We start from the raw sequence: 17,405 nt of genomic DNA, 5'->3' as shown, positions 1-17,405 counted from the left end.
AGACATTGGCAAAAGTTACAATGGACAAAAAATGAGTTCTTTCTCTGTCATTTCTCTGCTCCAATAAGGAGAATGCAAAATGTCAACAAAACAAACTCCAAAAAAAAACAGCGTGCACGTAAACACACTTCAGTCCTTCCTAATGTATCTTGGGACTCCTCTTTGATCCTCTCCTTTTCCATAAACTCTTAGGCATGTTTTGTTTTAATAAGTGATAAATACTAATAACCCAACATTTATCCAAATCCCCATTCTCCTCCCAGGGCAAAGGAAAGGCTATTTACAGATTTTTTAAAAGTGGAAGACGGCCATAAAATATGCTAGGATAACTCCCAAGACCGGCTGCTCTCAACTTTCTCTACCCCCAATCTTGGAGCCCACCCAAGGGCAAGAGTGGCCTGGAGACTTGCTATAAAATGTACATGACCACCACAATGGAACTGGTGTGCCAGACATTTTTACTAATGACTCTCGTAGCATGGAGACAGATCCCATATAAGGAGTTAAGCAGGTTCATCTTCCTCCACACTGCCCCTTCACCTACCAGATAAGCAAGGCAAGTGCCCCCAGTTCCATGGAAGGAGAGCAGCCCACCCGCAACAACCACAAAAAGGTTAGAAGGCTCAAGTCCTCTTTCCAGGTAGCTGGGAGGCTGTAATTGGTGAGGCAGGAGATTAGAAATATCGGCAGCCTCTAAGTAAGACTTTAATTTACTGGCAGATCAATAGAGCGGGGGTTATATTGGCAAAGTGTCTACAGCTCTATTGACTCACGCGATGCCTCTTATCAATTTATCAGAAATCTGGAAGTCAGAAGATATTGTTTGAAGGGAAAAGAGAAAAAAAAAAAAAGAAGAAGAAGAAGAAACAGGAAGCATGAGTCCAAAGCCAGAGCAGTTAGAAACTGGGGTCCCCAATGGCCACTTGCTGCCAAGAGTTTCATCCCAATGTGTCTCTCGCAAAGAAGGCTAATATGATACATTCGGACTTAACCTGCCTCCCTTGCACACCCCTGTCAGCCTTCCCAGGGATTCCATTTTCCATAAACCTTGTATCCTGGGGAGGGGGTGAATCCTACTGGAGCTGGTTTGGGGTTTTTGTTTTGTGTTGTGTCTTAGCAAGGAGCAATTCCTTCCTTAGGTTCAGCCATACTTGTCCAAGTTACAGAAGATCCACCCTTCTCCACCCCTTGTGTGTTTTCCTGCTGCCTCTCCATTCTACTGCAGCCAGAATTCCTAGCCTTGGCTTCTTTCTTACCAATCCATAAAAAGATTTCTTTTTCGGTAAATAGGATATTTATCTCGGCACCCCAATACTCCCAAGAGGTCACGAGGATCTATCACACTAACAATGTCACTTGGTCTCAAGAAGCGTAAAGAAAACGAACTCAAGTTCCATAACTCATCACAAATGTTTTCACAAATAATTAATCTTCGTTTGAAAAGGTTTTGAAATATCCCAGGTAGCCGACCAGAAAAGTCCGGGGAGGGGGGAAAGTAAACATTCACACTTCACCAAACCCAAATGTTCATGCCGGCGAAGGAAGGAAGAACAACGCAGGAAGACACGAAGTTCCAGAGTGTTTCTAGCCAATAACTCTAGGGGGCAGGTCAGGGAAGAAAGAGAGAGTTTGGAGCATTCCAGGTATCAGGAGGCCAAAGGGAAAAGCGATTTTCCTCGGTTTGGAGGAACCACAACCTGCTTTTGATGATCCATTTTGGTCCTTGCCTCATACAACAAATTTCTGCTTAATTGCTGTTTTGCATTTCATGGAGACATCGAGTAAACAGTACTTAAGTGTTTCCAGACAAAAACAATAACTCACTAATGACTAAGGCACTGCTAATTAAAATGCCCCCATGATGGCGTGACTGGACTCAGAGCCACCACAGCAAACAGAACGAGCTGGGCCTCGAATGCATGAACCAGAACGCGGGTGTGCAGGCCGGAAGATCCTCTGCTCCTCCCTTTGCAGATCACCACGGGCCCTCTGACTGAAAAGAAGGCCCACTGTGACCCTTGCTAGAACAAGAGGGCAGAGGTGTGGAGAGAATGGGAGGAGTTAGAGTGGGCGGGGGGCAGTGAGGGCACTGAAATTTCAGAGGGAAGGCAGCACCCCAAGAGAATGCACATTCTAGAACCTTATGAGAGTAAGTGGTCTGGCATTGCCTCAAAACTTTACGGGCTCCTGAGATCCCATAAAGAAAAAAAAAACAAGGTCCTACTCTAGTAGGGAGAAAAGAAGAAGATGTGTTAAAACTGGCCAAATAGGCTGGGCACAGTGGCTCGCGCCTGTAATTGCAACACTTTGGGATGCCGAGGAGAAGGGAGATCCTGTCTCTACAAAAAATTTAAAAATTAGCCAGACACGGTGATGCATGCCTATAGTCCAAGCTACTCGGGTTGCGGTGCTGAGGTGGGAGGATCGCTGGAGCCCAGGAGATGGAGGTTGTAGTGAACCATGATCGTGCCACTGCACTCCAGCCTGGGCAACTGAGCAAGACCCTGCCTTGAAAAACACAAACAAAAGCAAAAGCAAAAACAAAAACAAAAACAAAAACCTGGCTAAAGACCCTTCCCTAGTGACCGCACTCATACAAGGACAAGGACCCCAAGGCATCCATTCCTAACTACTATTTTAAACAGAAGATTCAGAAAGAACAAAAAAACCAGAGGTATACTCAACCACCTGCCCAGTGCTAAAGGATTTCTTCAACGCCATAGTCAGGCTTCACGAGCGCATGCGACTAAGTAACCGGAACCTAAAAAACTTCTCTATCAAAATAACTAGCCTTCCCCTGAGCAGGCAGCTTCCCTCTTCCGTGCTCTTCAACTTTTAGTCCTACAGATGGGGGCCTCCCAACATCACTTTGTAAAGCTCAACATTAAAAAAAAGAACGGGGGAAAAAAAAAAAAAAAAAAAAAAGGAGGCATCCCAGAGTCCATACACTTGCAAAGGACTTTCTCTTCCTCCTCCCCTCCCCACCCACCCCCGCCCCCCACCCCCGCAGGTTAAAGACCTGCTAGTTAGCAACCAGAGGGGGTGGAGGACAGTCATTGGAACCGCAGGGGCCTAATACCCATTTGTATTCACACTCAGACCCTTTAAGGACATAAAACTGGAGAGGTTGAACTGTTTACATTCACCTAATGCTCTAGTAAACAAATCAGAGCCCCAGTGGACGGGGTTCTGGGCAGGGCTGCGGCCAGACCCCCACTGGGTGCCGGGCAGCAGGAGTAGGATGCGGGCGGAAGAAGGTAGATGCTGTCACTTCTCAGCATGGAAAACAGAAGCCAGGCTCTCATCCTAACCCACCCGAGTTTCTCCCCAAGCCTGGGCGCTCCCTGACCCCACGCAACAGGGAAGTAGTCCTTCCTGGCCTGAGTGCCACCACCCTCCATGGACAGGTGACCTCGGCTGCCAGACACCTCCTTACCCCCATCCCCAGTCCCCTGGAGCCCTGCCAGCACCCCCACATAACCCACCATGGCCTTGGAGAGGACAGAAGAGGAAAGGCCTTGCCAAGCACCTGGGGAAAAAGGGGTTAAATGCCCAGTGTCTGACTGAGGGAGAAACTTCCCCTCCCTTCCAGGCGCCTCCAAGGGTTCGTCCTCAACAACTATTGTTATTCAAGAACTGCATCTTAGCTGAGCCCCCCCGCCCCCCAGCACTGGGTCTCAACAGAAGTGAAGCGGGGCTGCCTGGCGTCCCAGCACAGGGCCAGATCATATCCTCCAAAACGCGAACAGTTTCAACTTGACTGGGGGGAAAGGGTGTAGGTGGGGGGTGGTGGTGGGGGGACTGGCACTCCTTTTAAATGCAGATTTGAACTTTTCACCCGGGGTCAGACAGCTGCGATGCTCTGTCCCCCAGCAGAGGCCAGCGCCGGGGCCCCTTCCACCTCACACTTTCACAGTTTTTTTCCTGCCTGCCAGGAGGCCAGTCTGTTAAAGGAATTCGATACCTCCCTCCCTGCAAACCCAAATCCACACCCACTTCTCAGTTTACCAGGGGCACAAATCCCACTGGCATCCTAGAGGAGACCCTCGAATCGCAGGAGGCTGGCTGGGTGCTCTGGGAATAGCAATGGCGACAGAAAATTGTTCTTGTCACATGTATTGACCAAGAAACGCTAAGATCAACCGTGAGAAGACTCCAGGACTTCCCGGGCCGGTCTGAAAGCAGCATCTTCTCTAGCGTACATTTCACAGTGGTGCTTTCTGCTAGAAGCCAGCAGACAGTTCCCCCTGCTATTCCACTGAGAAGAGCTGTCATGGTAGCAAGGCTGAAATCATTTAGCTTTGAAAAGAAGTCACTTCCTGGGTGAACAAGAAAAACTGTAACAAACTTTAAAAAAAAAAAAAAAAAAGTCTAGGATGGGACTTCTTGCCTCCATTACACCACTGATTCTCACGGGCAAGGTTGTTTCTGATTTTTCCATATCACCCTCTGTCCCTCCATTTCTCCTCCTCCAATGACAGAGGGAGACTTTCCTAGAGTACGGAAGGAGGTTTCCATTCCGTGGCATCAAGATAAGGCAAGAAAGCAGAAATCCAAATAAACACTAAGAGAAGATGAAGGGAGGTTTCTTGCTGGGATTGGTGACCTTCCCAACAGTGGTAGCGCCTACAACTCTCATCTTGGAGGGCACTAGAGCCTCCAAAAGAAAGTCCCCTCCAAGCAACGCACCGCACTGTCCCTGGACTAGCCAACCCGGAAGCCTGTGTGTGTGGTGTTAGAAATGACTGTGAAGTCAGGAAAACCACACCGATTACCTACAGGTAGAAGGTTCTAGATTCATGCCTTCCTCCTGCCACAAACTAGCGACCCACCATGGAGAGGGTGAAACGAGGGTTTCTAGAGGCTCCCTGCAGCCCTGTCTGTGATTTCAGTAACATGCATGAAGCAGTAAGTCTGTTGTAACAAACATACTAGCACTCACAGGAATGAATGAGAGTGGGGCTGTCCCTCAAGGAAGTGGCCCATGCCTTACCTGCCACTGCTGGTCTTCTGCCTCTGGGAAGGTTTTCACAGTCACGTGAGCACCCCCACCTGTATGCCAGGAAGCAGTTTACAGAGCACTGGCACCCCAACGTCACAGTTCTATCTCCTAACAATCTCATGAGCATGTCGGGGGAGCTAGGCATTTCTGACCCAACCCGCTGTGTGCAGACTAAGCCTGCAACCCTGGACCCCAATAAATGCAAACAGCTGGTCACAGGGGTGATGGCTGACTCGGTTCCATCAACAGAATGTCTCAGAAGAGCACACGGCAGCAATCTCTTATTCCAGAGCTGCACCATCCACTAGGTAGTCACTAACCCCTTGTCACTACCGAGCCTATGACATGTGGCTTGTCTGGATCGAGATGGGCTGAAGGTATAAAAATACAGGATTCCAAAGATTTGGTACAAATAAAAGGGATATAAAATATCTCATTAATAGTTTTCTTAATATTGATTACCTGTTAACATGATAACCTTTTGGATATACTGGGCTAAATATATTATGAAAATTAATTCCACCTGTTTCTCATTGTTTAATGTGACTAACAGAAAATCTGAAATTACCTAGGTGGCTCACACTGTATTTCTACTGCGTGGTCCTGTTTCAGAACATCTGCCTGGCTTTCAACTTCAGATTCAGGCAGGGTTCTAACTGTTCTCGGATATGACTGAGACAGACATCTCTTGTCTGTCTTGAATATCTCCCTAAAGCTACAATGTACTGGCTTCCAAGTGATACTTTTAATTGGGCTGAACAATCTTACTATCCAATAACCCACTGCCAAGCTCAAGTATAAACTAAGAAAAAAGGCAAGGTCAGATATGCACCCAGAAGCTAGACCAGCTCAGTGGGGTGACAACCTCTTCCAAAATTTTCTCAATCACTTCTGAGACCCACAGCGTGCTTTTAAAAAACAGTAATAGGGGCCGGGCGCGGTGGCTCAAGCCTGTAATCCCAGCACTTTGGGAGGCCGAGACGGGCGGATCACGAGGTCGGGAGATCGAGACCATCCTGGTTAACACGGTGAAACCCCGTCTCTACTAAAAAAAAAAATACAAAAAACTAGCCGGGCGAGGTGGCGGGCGCCTGTAGTCCCAGCTACTCGGGAGGCTGAGGCAGGAGAATGGCGTGAACCCGGGAGGCGGAGCTTGCAGTGAGCTGAGATCCGGCCACTGCACTCCAGCCTGGGTGACAGAGCGAGACTCCGTCTCCAAAAAAAAAAAAAAAAAAAAAACAGTAATAGGCCAGGCGCGGTGGTTCACACCTGTAATCCCAGCACTTTGGGAGGCCAAGGCGGGTGGATCACTGGAGCTCAGGAGTTAGAGACCAGCCTGGCCAACATGGCAAAACCCCGTCTCTATCAAAAAAAAAAAAAAAAATTAGCCAGGCATGGTGGCCCACACGGGTAGTCCCAGCTACTCGGGAGGCTGAGGCAGAAGGATTGCTTGAACCCAGGAGAAGGAAGTTGCAGTGAGCCGAGATTGTGCCACTGGACTCCAGCCTGGGAGACAGAGCGAGATCCTGTCTCAAAAACAAAATAAAAATAAGTCATTTATTGTGGTTTAATACCAGGACTACCCACGAGGCTTGTCCAAAAGTAGGCTGTCTCCTACTGCAGCTTGATTTCTTACTGTCAAGAGAAGACTTCTCCCTTTTAACTGCCCTTCTGTAAAATATGCCCAGCAGGAGCCTGGTGTCCACCTTCTCCCCCACCCCATACACACACACCACACAGCACATGCGTGTGAGCGCACAGGCTCGCTCTCTCTCTCTCTCTCTCTCTCTCTCTCTCTGCAAGTGGGGCGGGCTGGAGGAGGAAGGTGCAGGCAGCACAGATGTGGCCCCTTTCCTATTAGAAAGTCCCTATTCTGCCACTAGGGATCACAAGGCCAGTCTCATTTCTCTATGTAAATGAACTTTTTAGCCACCTCCTCAAAGAAGAAAAGCGGCACAGATGCGGAAGGCCGGTCCAGAGGCACACAATTACAGCCATTTGCATTCCTCCAGCAGCCGGATTAGCACAGGAATGTGCTCTGCAGCTTGGTGGGGGGAAAAGGAGTTTAGGAAGAAAGGGATGGGTGGGGGGATGTATTTCTCCCCCGTCTGTCCATCCAAAGCGCTATGATACACTTCCACTTCTGTGAGAGTCAGAAAGTGGAAATAACTCCTGCTCAGCTTCTAAAGAGGGGGAGGGTGAAAAGGCCCAGGGATGGGGAGGGAGGTGGAGGTAGAGGGAAGAGGAAGAGGAGGGGGAGAGGGGCCGGGAGGAGGGGGACTGCGTGTATTAACGGAACTGCCCCTCCTGGTGCTTTGATCCCCTCGGTCGGTCGCTAGGAGAAACCAACTTCTCTCCTTGGGTTAATCAAAACCAAATTACTCAGGAATGTGGCAGGACAGGTCTGAACTTCCAGGTCCCTTTGTCTTTGAGGATTTAAAATGAAAAAAATAAAATTGTTGAAGCAGATGGCCGTGGCCTACTGAAGAGGTGAAGCGAAGAGTCTGAGGGAAGTTCGACCACATCTCTCACCCTCCAAAAAAACACACCCGCAAACTTCCTATGCCAATTTATCATAAGTTATTTTTGTAGACTATGTCCAAAAATCAGAACTGTCCATTTCATCCTTACTGCTGCCCAAATAAAAAACCCTCAGTCCACCCTCCCATCAACTATACCTTATCAGAGTACAAATAGGAAAGAATGCCAGATTTAAGATACACCCATATATCACCACCCGACTATTAAAAGCAGAGTCCACACTAGCTCAAGAACATACGTTTTCCAAACACAAAGTTTGGGAGTATTTTTCAGTGTAAATTTCTTCCTTAGGAATACTGGGGTAAGGAGGTATTCAAATATCTGGTTGCTATTCAAATGCATCCATGAAATGCCATGGTCACTGTAAAATTCTGCATCTCTCTAAGTTCTAAGAAAAGCGGTTTTTTGGGAATGACTCAGAGGAGAGATGAAAGATCCCACTGAGTAACATAAGATCCCACTGCTCATCTGTCGTCTAGAAAAAGCGAGAAGCCTGCCACCCAGGGCTGTTGTGTTTACTAGGAAAGTCTGCTGGGTGTGCTGGCCAGCCCGGCGACAGTTTCAATAAGTCAAGAGGCAACAGGAAAAAGCTGACCTCAGAGATGAAAGAAACCTGGGGCTTGGAGCTATATTAAGGCCTCCACACCTCCTCCCCGGCTCACAGCTCTGGCAGGCTTGTGGCACTGTACAAGATGTGGGCCTGCACTTCAGGCTCCTGGAAACTCTAGAATGCAACACCCCAGTATGTGCTATCATTAGGGACAGTAAAAAGTGACATAGCCCAAGGCACCCAGGAGCAGAAATATGAACAGCCCTTTGTGTATTATAAAATGCTGCTATGCTTCACTGTAAAACCTGGCCAAACCCCAGGTCCCCCACCCACCCAAAAAAGATAAAATAAACAAACAGAGCACCACCAGTTAAGCTATAGAGCCAGGATTCAAAAGATAAAGTGAGGCCAACTCACAGCCATGACTACCAGCTTGCCATAAATTGTACCTGGCCCCAGGCATACGGTTATCTGGGAAGCTGCACACTAACTTTTAAAATACTCTTCACCTTATCTTTAAGCCCAGTCAAACACACACATACATCACCCGTCTTAGATCTCAGCCATTAGTATTCCATTTAGACTTTCCAAAACAAGGTCATCCCAGAGGGTCCTTCCCCTCTTTCCAGTCACAGCTGTGGACTTTCATCCCCTTGTCCAACAAAAGGGAACTTGTACACAAAATTAACCTGAAGCATTAGTCTGTGTGGTGCGAGAGTCCACGGGGCCCTCGGAATATTGACCCCGCCCCCCCGTCCTCCCGCCACCATCCAGGCTCAGCCCCAGATCCTGTCTAGAGGGCCTCCCCCGTGGAGGCCGGGGCAGCTTCCCTAGAGATTACAGATCCTGCCCCTCCAGCCTCTGCTTCTCAGCTGCAGCTGTGCAGCCAAGGAAGGCCTTACCTTTCAGAGAATAAACACAGACAAGAAAAAAACTTCCTCCCTGACTCAGTAACAGTAGAAAATGAGCTGACGTCACGGCTGCAAAGGACCAGAATCATCCCAGAAGTAAGCCATCCAATATAATGGCCACAACCCCACGCGGCTCCTGAGCACTGGACATGGGGCTGGTCCTGAGCTTTGAGACGAGAACATCGTGATGAAATCGTGGGTTGCTGAAAATATCTGTTTTAAACTTAATTCCACCTGTTTCTTTTTACTTTTTATGAATGACTAGTAGGAAATGTACAATTACATATGAGCTTGTACTCTCTTTCTATTGGACAGCACTAGAGAGGTGAAAATGTTACCACCTCAAGTGCTAGCATATTACCATGCTCTAAAAGGAAAGACTCTACCTTTTTATTACTATTACTATTATTATTGAGGCAGGATGTCATTCTGTTACCCAGGCTGGAGTGCAGTGGCGCAATCACGGCTCAATGCAGCCTCTACTTCCTGGGCTCAAGCAATCCACCCATCTCAACCTCCTGAGTAGCTAGGAGTACAGGCATGCACCACCACACCAGGCTAATTTTCATATTGTTTTTGTAGAGACAAGGTCTTGCCATGTTGCTAAGGCTGGCCTTGAACCTCTGGGATCAAACCTCTGGGCTCAAGAGATCCTCCTGCCTCAGCCTCTTTAGTAGCTGGGACTACAGGCACATGCCACCAAGCCCAGGTAATTAAAAAAAAAAAAGAAGAAGAAGAAAGAAAGTTTGTAGAGACATGGTCTCCCTATGTTGCCCAGGCAGGTCTCAAGCCCCTAAACTCAAGCAATCCGCCCGCCTCTGCCTCCCAAAGTGCTGAGATTACAGGCTTGAGCTACCACGCCCAGCCCAGATTCTTCATTTTTAAATGCCAAAAAGTCCAGTGTAAAATTAAGCAAGTAGTATCATCTGATATCAGGTGGAATCACATAGGCAGAGGCTGCTCAACTCCTGGGCTGCAGTGAGGGTGTTGAAATGGAGGGAGGGGCCGGGAACCTGCCATTGTTTTAGACCAGGATAAGCAAATGTAACCTCTATTTCAGGGGTTCTCAACTGGAGGCGATTTTACCTCCCCAAGAGACAGTGGGCAATTCCTGCAGACATTTTTGATTGTCACATCAAGGGGAGAAGGTGTTACTGGCATCCAGCGGGGAGATGTCAGGGATACTAAATGTCCTACAATGCACAACGTGGCCCACTCCCCCCAAAAACAATTATCCCCAAACATCAACAGTGCTAACACACAACGAGGAACGGACCAGGCCTGAGGTCCACTCAAGCATATCTCTTTTTTTATTTTTTTATTTTTAGTAGAGATGGAGTTTCACCACATTGCCCAAGCTGATCTCGAACTCCTGAGGTCAGGCAATCCTGCCTCGGTCTCCCAAAGTGCTAGGATTACAGGCGTGAGCCACCGTGCACAACCCAAGCCCACTTTTAATACTCAGATGTCCGGGGGCAGGAGAGGACACCCTTCTGCAAAATGGCTTCTCTCCAGAGCTCAGAACTGGTCATAAGTGTGAGGGGTATAAACAATGTGAGGAAATGAAAATACGACTAATAATTTAAAAACTATAATCGCTTTGTCGCCAGACTGGGTTGAGTGTCAAGGGTTGATATGTCTGGGCAGCTCTATTTTTCAAGCTAGTAGGTTAAAATGGGGCTTAAAACTCAAAGCAACATAAGGCAGGCTCCCCCTCAAGCAACGGTATGCTTCTAACAGAGTCTGAACCTGGGGAGTCACCGGCATGCCCAGTTCACCATGCCTGACCACACAGGCTAGGCCTGGGTTCCTGTGACAGGCAACGGAGCAGCACAGGAGCTGTGATGGGGCCTGCAGGTACAGGAAGAGGCCAGGGCAACCGGCAGGCGAGGCCAAGACAGGAAGAGCGTGGTGCTGAATGAGAACAGCCCAGCCAGGCTGGGAGGCCGAGCAGGAGGGGGTAGAGGGGAGGCACATGATAATTAACTCTGCAAGTTGATAGTATTTGCATATAAATGCCTCCACAAATCACTACAAACAAGCCAGGACAAGTCAGGCCTATTAGCATATACAAGCCAGCCCGGGAAGGCCTCTCTAGGTGGGTCATTGAGGAGGCTGCTCACTTGGAGGGCCGCCTGCCAGCCTGGGGAGGGGGACGGATGGGGAGGGCTGGGGCAGATGGGGGACACTATCTATTTCCGACTCTTTCACTTCCGAATACGGTTGCAAAGATGTCAAAAGGAGTTGGCTCTATTTCCACCCCATGGGGAAGAACAGAAGAATTGCTGGACCTTTTAGTTTATTTCTTGCAAGGTGGTAAGAAACGAAAGGTAGCAGAGGCCATCAGTGGCAAAGAAAGAAATGAAAAGGGCGTGGAGATGGCAGCTAATATCTGGAGAGGCTTTTCAGTATGCGAAGTGCCGTGAAGCCCTGATTCCTATTTCATTTACTTCCCACTATGAATGTAAGGTATGCATTATGCCCATTTTACAGATAAAAGAAGTGAGGCCCAGAGAGGTTAAATTACTGGTCCAAAGTCACATAGCTCGAGTCTCCCACCAATGGCCTCAGCAGAGGGTGTAAGGCCCATAGCAGAGGAAAGAGCAGAGGCCGCCTTTCCAAAGAGTGGGCTTTTTTGATTCACCTTTGCTTCTCCCATTCACTGTGAGTCCCCACTTGAAGGGGATTTACAAGCAGCACTCTGGTCCTCAGCCAGACCCTGCCCTGTTTTATTTTGTAATTATTTCCTACCTTCAACCAATGAGGAAGACCACACCTCCCTCCAGTTAGACATCTGGGAGTCTGCACCAGGGTTTCCTCTGTCACCCGATTTTTCCACTGTCTGGATAATTTTTATAGTTTCACCAGGAAGGGCAAAACACATTGACAGTCCCTTTTCAAAAGGTGTAAAAGTTCTCTGCTTTCCCCAAATATACTTCTGGATTTCCTATCTGTTGGAAAAACCAGCTTCGACTTCCTCCATTAAAAAAGGGTGTGCAGGGCTGAGGGGACCCTATTACTGTCATTTCTGCCATTCTTTACTTGAACAACATTTTTAAAGTGGGCAAAATACTATCTTATGAAAAACGAACCAACAGGGGTCCAGGTAACACGCATTCATGTAGCCAGGTACACAGATTGAAAGTCTTCATCAATGCCCATCTCAACACTATTCAAGATTCTGTTAGGACGGAGATGGCATTTAAAAGCAGTCACTTGAATAGTGATACCAACCTCCTGCCGCACACACTGAAATCCATGGGCCTCTTCCAAAGTGTCCAAAAGTGTCCTGACACTTTAACATTGATGCAGATACTCCACAGAAAAACAGCAGCGCTGTTAAAAGGGAAGCAGAAACCACTCCCCCAGTCAAGGCCAAATGTACATTAAGAACCAAGGCCTTGAGCCAAAGAGCATTTTAGGAAGCAGGGCCTGAAATGGTGGAAGAGGCTTGCATTGCTTCTTGAGTAGTTAAGAACAAATGTTTAAAAAAAGAAAAAAGAAAAGTTGGGAGATGGAGAAGAAAGGTACCCGTGTGTTCCTCAGCAGCTTGCATGGGACAGAGATGTTGGGAAGAGAGAAGTCATCGGACATAGGCCACTCAGAGACTGGAAGCATGGGGAGCAGCTCAGTTCACGTCTACACATAGGTGGTTTTTATAGACTTTCAGGAGTTTAAACGCTTCTGAAAGGCGCTGTTTGGATACTGAAGGGAGACAGATGTCGATATTTGAACAGGCACTTATATGACTTTTTTGGGGGATGCAGGGCTGAGGTCAACTATCAGATTAAGCCCCTTGGTCTTTCTGCACTCAACTAATCTGCCTCCTGCCTCTCCACTAAGGAGATTCAAATGAGAAGACAGAGAGCAACTGCCTCTGAACTGGAATTTTCCTACAGAAATGCAGAGCCTATGATAGAGATGGGCACCAGGAACCATTTATCCAAAACCCAGCCTAACCGATACACTCAGAAGACGTTTTCTCCAGTCACACTCCTGGATGGAGTCAGGAACAACCAACAAACAAGCAAAACTGTTCTTTTGCCTCCTCCTTCTTGAAAGAACCCCCATCAAGAAGCCTACACATGACCCCTCCAGTGTGTAAGCCCCAGTCACGCCTCACCACCCCAAATCGCCCCAAGTACTCAGTCCCACTCATTAACTAACACTCTCTCCCATATGTACAGAACAGGGGGTACAGGCAGTCATTGACTCCTGCCCTAGAAGCATGGGGCCAGGGGTCTCACTCCCAGATCAAAGGTTTGTGGCCAAGATAACTTTCGGGACAGTGGATGAAATCAGTGGCAGATGAAAACGCCACCGCCTTTTTCAGAGTCCAGTGGAGCCAGTTCTCCCACTTCCAATCCAAGTCTCCCTGCAGATGACGGAAGGTGATCCATACATTCCTAACTGCGGTCCCAAAACACCCACTTAATAATGAAACTCCAGGTCACCATTTAAGAAAGCCTTTAAGGCCCTTATATGATCAGCTTCCTCCCAGAAATCAAGCAGAATAGAAAGTGAGAGGCATCCCAGCACCAGCCCATCTTCTCAAGGGTTGGCCTTGCAAGGGAGTTTCAGTGGCTTCATCCCAAACCACCAGCAGCCAGGAGTAGGGGTGGGAGGGCAGCAGATGTTCTGCCCGCCTCACTGGAAGCTTCAGACCTGACTCCAGGGAGGGAAAAGGATGGACACATCTTAGAGGCCACACATATGTTAATACCAAAGCTCAAAGAATGCACAGTGGAACCACCTAAGACCTCCAGGACACAGCAAGCCAGCAAAGGCCCTCTGGGAAGGTACACGTCAAACCCCCCACGCAGTAACACTCATGTTGATGAGACTGCTGTGGTGACCCTCTGGTGGACAGGCAGAGGGGGGTCACCCAAAAGGCAGATGCAGCCCAGGCATTTTGCTAAGAGGCCAGAAGTCTTGCTCCAAAATGAGGCTGAATTTGCCACCTCGCAAACTTTCTATGTCTCCCTCCCTGTTTGTATTTGAGCCGTTATTCTTGTAAAAGCAAGAAACTCCATGAATGAAGGGTGAAAGAAAGGCAGAAACATTAAAGAAAAAAAAAATCGCCTTTAAATGTTAAAGGCCAAAGTACTTTCCTTGGGCAAATAACTCTCCAGAGACACCCCCGTCACTGCCGAGACCACGGCCTTGTCCTCACCCACCTGTCCCCTGGCCCAAAGAATGAAAACCAGAAACATTCCACTTGTTTCCCTACTTCTGAAGCTTCAGCTCAGTGCTGCTGTCAATCGGCAGTGAGCCTTGCTCTGCACCTCTGTCCTCAGTTTCTGTCCATATAAGAGTCATTTACCATATTAGCCCAAAGAAGCCCTCCAACATCTGATTGCCACTTTGCACATGTTCAAAGAGATCAGTCTGGCAGTCAACTTTAAATCATAGACAAAAGCCATCTGACAGTTGTTGATTTTGTAGTGCTTCTCTTTAATCTGGATTTTGAAAGTAGCTTGCCAATGAGCCAAGATTTCTGCCTGGGTCTCTCCCTCGGGGCGGTTTGACACAACTGTAGCTTCTGTGTGCTCCTTTCTCAATCTGAGTGGCCTAAGGACACAGGACACTGTGCTTTGGACAGAACAGGCACCCTTTATGATTTAAACTACCTCCTGCCAAGGAATTCCCTTGCCTGGATTCTATTAAAACTGGGTTCCCATTTCCCCTGACCACCGTTTTTTAACTCAGGCAGAGGACGGGGGTTCTGAGCTGTGCTGTGATTTCTAATAATAACCATTACCACCAAATTCTCGTACCAGCGCATTTGGATGCCCCTATGAAGTTAACTGTAATGGAATCTGCCTCCCTGTTGTGTTTTTACAGTAACACCCCCATCCTGGTTAACTGCACCAGCCTTGGGAACCAGAGCAAGCCAACAGGCCCAAACATCACAGAAATAGGGCAGGCGAACACCAAGCAATCATTTCAATAACAAATGAAAGTATAAACCACAGCACACACTGTACTTCTTCAGGTTACTGACAGGCATCTTCAGTGTGCTATACAAGTGAGTGTGAGATGGAGTTTACATAAGTTTTTCAGGCCAGAATCATTGCTGCCTACTTGCAAGTCAAGGCTAAATCCATCGAGCTGAGAAACAAGTGAGTTACTCTTAAAAGGTGAGTGTTTGTTTGTTTGTTTTGAGACAGAGTTTCACTCTTGTTGCCCAGGCTAGAATGCAACTGTGCAATCTCGGCTCACTGCAACCTCCGCCTCCCAGGTTCAAGCGATTCTCCTGCCTCAGCCTCCTGAGTAGCTGGGGTTACAGGCATGCGCCACCACGCTCAGCTAAATTTTGTATTTTTAGTGGAGACAGGGTTTTTCCATGTTGGTCAGGTTGGTCTCCAGCTCCAAACTTCAAGTGATCGGCCAGCCTCGGCCTCCCAAAGTGCTGGGTTTACAAGGCATGAGCCACCATGCCGGGTCAAAAGGTAAGTTTTATAAAGACAGCTCACTTTCTTCCCCTTTAAATAATTCAAGCCAGTTCCGTACCCTTTTACAAAATGTTGCTTAGTCACTTCAATATTTACTTTTTCAGATGACACTGTTACAACTCTGCAATAAAAATAATTTCATAGGTAAGGGTCTGCTCTGAGCCCTCAAGTATTTCCATATTCTGATACTTTGTAGGCGGAAGAAAAAAAGCTGCTACCCCTGAAAGATACACCAAAAAGGAACAACTGCACACAGTGACAATAAGGACATGTTTCCTGGATGCCAGAACTAAGCCACATCACCGCTAGCCCCAGATAATACTTTTCCAGCAGTCTGTAATCACAGATTTATTCTAATGAACTAACCACTTTTGGGTCACCAAAGATGAGCCAGGCCGGTCCTGGGAGTGTCTAGCAAGCATCATTTAAAGTCATAATGATGAAAACTGAAATCTTGCTTATTTTAGCTCCTTGCCACTGGGCTGTCCAATTGGCACTGAGTTGACACAGCAGTTAAATTCAACCTCAAAGCAGCAAGAAAGCAGGCACTTCACTGTCCTGTTGGGCAGAGCCAGGCAGGGGCCTGTGGAGAGCACCGTTTTACTTGGGCCTTTCCAACCAGCCCTTAACATTCATTTGTGCTATCGAAAAAAGGAAGGAAAGGAACCAAAATTAAGTTTCAGGTGGTTGGGGAAGCAGCATGGATTTATATTATTAGTATTATTATTCTGGAATAGTTAGCAAGTGTTTCTCAATAGTTCCCTGTTCATCAATACTGTTTTCTGGAGAAAAGGAAAACAGTAGCTCTAGTTCATAGAAAGTATAGCCACTCAAAAAAAAAAAAAAAAAAAAAAAAGTGAGAAGGGGGGTTGAGAAAGGGAAGTGACCCACGTCAAAAAGACAGAAGGTCTCCAAGTCACTTAATTCCTTGTGATTCTGAAAGGGCTGTTTTTAAAGTGTAAAAGTGCTCGCTTCTGCATCTGCTCCATGTTGTTAAATAACACTTGTGTAATTAAATAAAAGAGCCAAGTGTGACCCCAGCCCACTCTGAGAGGCACTTTACATGCTTTCTGAAAACTATGCTGGAAACGCCATGCGGACAACTCCTCAGTCCTGTAATTTAGGAAAGGGAGACAGAAAAAGTTTCTTTGGGCCATCATAGCTACACACTCTCTGAAAGGGTGCCTGCAATGAACGCAAATACAGGTGTGCAAACATCCAGGTATGTACCTCTCTCCAAAGACCCCATTCTTGAAACCCTTCAATTATTTGGAACCGTGGTCTCCTGACTTCCCTCACACCTCACTTTTGCCTTAATTGTTTTTAATGTTTGAGTAGCAAGAGGGATTCCAAATCTCAGGGTGCCAGGGGCTGTTCTGATAACAAGGAGCAGATTCACGTTCCTTGCTATGGCCTGTCTCGATCAGGTTACCTTGGAAGGTGTATGTTTTCCTACCCAAGGCAGTCCTCACCACAGCACTCACACATTCTCCTCCAGCCCAGCCTCCTGGAACTCGTGATTTTCAGGGTTTCCCTTGAAACCTATCCAGAAACCACAGCCGTTAACTGAACATGAAGATTTGACACCTCCTGAATTTAGGAATGAGGGGACTCAAGGGGCCAACTCTGCAAACTCGCACCTGCTGCTTGATGGCAATGAAACAGAGTTTCCCCAGCTAGGGTGAGCTTTAAATTATACTCTATTTATTTAGTGACTTGTCTCCAAGGATCTCAAAGCATAGAGAGAAATAAGATGACGTGTAACTTTCTCACAATATACCTTCAAGGCTTTGCCCTGGTACATTCCGACAAGAAGGCCCCAGTCTGAAGGAGAGGCCTTCCCTTTGTGCTCAGGCAGGGCCATCTGTCCTCTCTGGGGTTATCTGTCAGTGGCTTTTCGGGAGTCTTCAAGGCCTGTTAAATGATACAAATAGAGGGCGGGGGGA

General features: G+C 47.5%; 1 protein-coding gene across 4 annotated transcripts in view; it reads right to left on the bottom strand.

The window, feature by feature from the left end:
- The window catches only part of LOC105491339 (zinc finger homeobox 3), a 482,043-nt gene that overhangs the window by 249,077 nt on the left and 215,561 nt on the right, over positions 1-17,405 (bottom strand). The gene's annotated exons all lie outside the window — the stretch shown is intronic.

The sequence above is a fragment of the Macaca nemestrina genome, chromosome 18 (assembly GCF_043159975.1).
Source record: "Macaca nemestrina isolate mMacNem1 chromosome 18, mMacNem.hap1, whole genome shotgun sequence".
Lineage (NCBI taxonomy): Eukaryota > Metazoa > Chordata > Mammalia > Primates > Cercopithecidae > Macaca > Macaca nemestrina.
Note: the sequence above shows the minus strand (reverse complement) of the source record. Positions and strands in the feature narration are given on the sequence as shown.